The sequence below is a fragment of the Lolium rigidum genome, chromosome 7 (genome assembly GCF_022539505.1).
Source record: "Lolium rigidum isolate FL_2022 chromosome 7, APGP_CSIRO_Lrig_0.1, whole genome shotgun sequence".
NCBI classification, from domain to species: Eukaryota; Viridiplantae; Streptophyta; class Magnoliopsida; order Poales; family Poaceae; genus Lolium; species Lolium rigidum.
This window is the reverse complement of record NC_061514.1, coordinates 312,842,082-312,847,636: the sequence shown is the minus strand read 5'-3', so window position 1 is coordinate 312,847,636 and position 5,555 is coordinate 312,842,082.

Sequence of the window (5,555 nt, the reverse complement as noted above, 5' to 3'; positions counted from 1 at the left end):
TCGCCGGGGTGGCGTACTTAGCCAGCCATGCTTGCTTTTCCAGCTCTGAGCCAACTGCAGGAGCTAAGCTCTGGAGGTTCGTCGGAGTGGCATATTTAGCTAGCCACGTCTGCTTCTCAAGATCTGTCGCTGACGTTCCTCCTGCTTTTCCCGAAGTCCCTGCTGTTGCGGCCTGGTTTGTGAGCGCCCAGTTACCGCAGTCTGGCACGTATGTGCACATGTACCCGTGAGGGATCTCCTTAGGCGCCTCATGCAAGAACTGGCAGTCACTAGGGTCACCACCGATCTTGTAGACGACGAATGCCGGTGAATTCGGCACTTCTGGTGCTGCCAACGCGAATGGCAGCGGTGGACGGGACTGGAGTGGCATCTCTCCTTGGTACGTCCCGAGAGCTGGTCCCGACGGAGAGTACCGGTGCCTCATGATCTCCTGGATCACCCGAAGAGCGACACGCTCCAAAGTGTTCACCAGGTTCTCGAGTGGCGGTGCAGCGAGTGAGCCACCATGTAGTTAATCTCCCGACGCAGGGACTCGGTGCGTTCTTCCGACGGGGCGGACAGGTCTATTCCATCGAGCGCACCATCAGGCGAGAACCCTTTCCACCTGATGCCATGTGAACGGGTCCTGTGAAAAGAGCCGATGAGGTCGGCTTCGAGGATCGCTTTGACCTCGTCATACTTCTTCTTGAGCTCGTCGGTCAGATCCTCGTACGTGACTGGGGTGCCGTCCGCCATCTCAGATGTAGATGGCGATGTGGTTGATGTCGAAGATGGTCCCACCGGGCGTGCCAGAATGTGTTGCGGTCAGAAACCCACCGGCGAGCAACGACGGGCAACACAGTAGAGCCGGGAACAACTTAGGGCTGCGGCTGGCCCTGGTCCCTCCGAGCGACGGCCCGCAAAGAACTCCGGCACGCACGTCCGATGCTGGTGCAAGGGCGTGCCACCTGACCTATACCTGGTCAGGAAGGTGATGGAGATGCCTCGCTTAGTTTCCTGCATGGCATACACGTAAACATTAAATACGAGCCTCGATCGGCTCTCAGGTTGTCCTGTGAATCGGCTCAAGGAGCCGATCCACCCATGATTCGTACGAGGTGCACGAATATATGGTGGTCCTGCTTAATCAAGATAAAGCTAAAACGATCTACGACGATTTAGGGTTTTCACCGCATAATCGGATCATCCTACTCACGATTGGGCCTCGCGGCCACGCACGGTGATCGTAAGCCGATCCTAGATAGGGCCTAAAAACCAACACGAGGTTGATCCTCGGAACATCCTGTCTAGGACTAACAAACGACATCCTACGCGCCGCTGGATCCTCCAACCCTTTGTAAGGCCTAACTATTGCAGATATTAAACTAATCCTTGAAGAACAAGGAGCAACCGTAACGGATCGGATCTACTAAATAATGATCAAGCGGGGTGCCGCCCCTACACCTAAGATAGGTGTAAGGGCGGCTAGATGTATAAGGGTTGCACGACGATAGCATATGATACGAAGAACAATGCTAACCCTAACACATCTAAGATAACTACGTTGCTCGCCATCAAAAAGGCTTCAGTACGAGCAACGCATGAATAACAAATAAGCTTGTGCTGCCTAGATCGCAAGATGCGATCTAGGCAGCATGATGCTTACCGGAAGAAACCCTCGAGACGAAGGAGTTGGCGATGCGCCGAGATTGATTTGTGGTGAACGTTGGTTGTTGTCTATTTCATAAACCCTAGATACATATTTATAGTCCGTAGACTTTCTAACGTGGGAATAATCCCAACCGTGCACGAGGCAAACTCTAACTAACCGACACGTATCCTACTATGTTACAGATACACGGGCTAACTAGCCCAAACTTTGCATATAAAGGCCGATTCACGTATTTCTTCCATGTATATTCTTCAAGTCCATCTTGATCGCGGCCCACCTCTGACTCGGTCAAATTCTGGTGATAACAGAATCTGGCTATATTTAGCACCAATCTTGGCACGGAGATGGACGGCAATTTTAGCATGCACTGCAGTTTGGTTACATACCAAAGCTTTTGTCTATATATATATAAACCAGAACACAGGTAGTAATCCCTTTCCAGTAAAATGATTGACGGAGTTGGTAAATAATTCTCTCTCATAGAGGAAGAAGAATAACATTTGGACAAGCATTGTCCCATGGGAAGTACAATGTACTTCCAGGAAGATTCCATTTGGGCAGAAATGAATCGTGGAGTCACAAAACAGCAAAGTAGATATCTTCTTCGTGAAACGAAACAAAAGGTTCTCATGCCAAAGTTCTGTAAAATAATCATGTATTTTCTTCTTCCTTTTTAACTAACAAAACAAATTCTTGTTGGCCCAAATAACATGATAGAGTTTTGAAACAAATGTCACACTAATTCTGAGGTGAAAACTACACTACTCATACTAATTTTCAGGTGAGGTCTCACACTAATAGTGAGGTGAAAGTGGACAACATAACTCTATATGTAAGTCTCTTCTTATTATATATGCAAGGTTCTTTCATCAAGTATCACCTTTCCCAGATGAATATATTCACCTTTTCACTTTTATTTGTATAGCTATATTGAGATACTGGAGTAAACCTAGTTCAGTCACATGATGTGAAGTTGTTCATATGATAATCTTTCCAAGCTATTTGTGTGCGTCGGTTTTGAACTATTTTTAGGAAGAGTATAACGACCACGAAGTGGTCCACTATTTGTAGAGCGTCCGACCAGCTAGAAGCTGAACCAGCTGATCATTTCAACGGCGTCAGAAAATTATGGCCCAAGACTTCACCTTGCGGCAAAGGTGCCAGAGATTTATGGCCCGGAGACTCCATCACCATTTTGCATTTTACCAATGTCTCGTAATGTCTCTTATTGCGAGCCGTGCAATTTTTTCTCTTTTATTCAAGTGAGGCCTTTGAAATGCATGTAGAAGAAATGAAACAACAGCAGAGATCGCATACCTGTCAACCTCTCATTGTGGAGTATATTCTACTCCCTCGGTTCCATATTAGTTGTCATTGATTTAGTACAACAGCAACTAGTATGGAGGAGACAGAGTACAATATTTCTGTTGTAAGGATTAAGCACACTGATTAGGGCTTTGTCCATACTAATTGGGAGGTGGCACGGGCTGGTTGCATATATGCATGGGTCATATGAAAATTTTGAACAATGCATGCAACTCTTCTGCCATGTCTAATCGACAACGCAGTTGGTTAAGGTTATTTGTGTAACAACTAACCATAACGAAGTGGCGACAATGATGACGACCATCAACATCTCGCCCAGATTAGAACCACCGAAATTGTCACCTAATCATTTGAGAACACTAATATTCGGCCGTTGCTAATTCATCAGATCCATACATCGAATCCATTATGAACGGCTGAGAAATAGTCACCACCAAACTTTACTTGTATCCAGAGAATTGCGGGTTCCGTGTTGATATTTTAAGTGCAACCAACAAACGTGTCCCCCGCAAAAAAAAAAAAAAAAACCAACAAACGTGATCACAACACACAAAAATAATAAGTCTACACAGACTACGAACCAATTTTGCATATAATACACGGTTTAAAAACACTTTCTTGTTTGCGAGAAAAAAATTATATTGATGCATCATTCCTTACAAAAAGATCTAGACACATAATTTTTTTGCACAAAGGACCTCCGGATCCCGACCACGCCGGCGGCCAGAAGGGCCTGGTGGCGCGCCGCTGCCACTGCTCCACTCGATGCCTTGGATGAGAGGTAGCCCCTCTGCAGCTGGGAAGTCGCTGGACTACCAGATCCGAAGATCCGACGCCCTGGACCACCGTCGTCGCCGCGATGCTTCGCCCTAAAACCTTCTTCTCCAAATTCGATGACCGGATCCGCCGCCACTCGGGATCCACGAAGGGTATGACATGCGAATAGATCCGAGGATCTGCGAGCGTGAGGAAGACGGACACTCCATCGCCGCGCTCCGCGGAACACCACCACCAGAGGGGACGAGATCCGCCACAAAAAGCATCTCCGACCTCGCCACCACCTCCACGACGCCGCCGGCAGACCACCCCACAAACCCTACGCTATGTACACGTCGTGAATCGGGGATCACCAATCCTCCCGCCGGTGGAGCAACAAAAGGAGGGTGACCATTAAAACACTTTCTAATGATGCTATTATATCAACTATTTTTATATGTTTGGAGTAATTTTTTTGCCGAAGTGAAAAAAATAACTGAAAGTTATGACGCCTTATTCATCGAAATAGAGGAAGTACACGCTTTTAAGAGCCCACGGGAGGAAAAAGAAGAACATTTGGACAAGTATTGTCCCGCGAAGATTTTATTTGGATAGAAATAAATCGTGGAGTCACAAAATGGCAAAGTGGATCTCTTCCTCGTGAAATGAAACAAAACGTTCTCCGCTAGAGCCAAATATCACCAATCAAAAGACACCACAATTGACCAATAAGTAGAAGGGAACAGTGGGCCGCACCTCGCCAACAATGTGCAGCCTATTGCGAGCCTGAAGATCTTTTTTTTTTCGAGAATATGTTCTGGTAGACATATCAATTACGTAGAAGAAGATGCCGACGGCCAATACATACTGCCAACAATGGCTACATCACACCACTAATCAGAAGATTAGCCACCACGCACTATAACAACGATGATACCAGGGCCTTGCCCAAAACTGGACTACAAGCCGCATCGGGACCAAAGCCAAGCACCTCCAAAGAACAAACCTCCCCACAACTCTTCTCGTCAATGTACCAACAACCCTTGAGCGCCTAAGAGCGGGCAGGTGGATGGCAGGACTTGACTAGCCCCGATAAAGACACCGCATTGAAGTCGCTAGCGACATTGTACATTACACCCTGGAAGCTCAACCCTGAGGAGCGGCAACACTAGAGGAACACCAGTGATAAAGGGGAACCCAGCAGATCCTCCTAGGTGTTGTCCGATCTTTCACAGCGAGAACCCGGGGTAGTAATTCCTTCCAACAACGCAATGAACGCAGCCTGAAGAAGAGGGAACGAATCCAGCAAGCAACGAATCGATGAACGATACGCCTCCAACCTTGAGCTAGATAATCCTTGATGAACACAAGAACCTTCGCAGCGGATATAATAGATAAACGGCAGCGCCGTACCCCCGGAGGGATGATACACGTGAACACACGCAATAGAGTAAACCCTAATCTTTAGTCTAAAATTGCCTCCAATAAACCCTAGCCGCCCCACCTCCTTATATGAGGGGGAGTGGCCGGTGGCCGGCCAGCCCCTAGTGGGCCTCTATACCTTGGTTTGGATAGGCCCAAACCAAACTGATTCAAACCAATAAAACCCCTAATTGGCCCACATATGACCATTACATAAACTAAGATAATTAAGCTGGTGGAGTCCTGAATCTGGGCTCCACATAGGCCTCCATGCCCGTATCAACCAGGCTGGAAACAAAGTGCTCACCAAGTTCGTGCCACCAAAATGTCGCTTGCAAGAAAGAAACGACATCGTAGACGCCGCCATCGCCGACCGGACAAGCCGATCTGAGTTTTCACC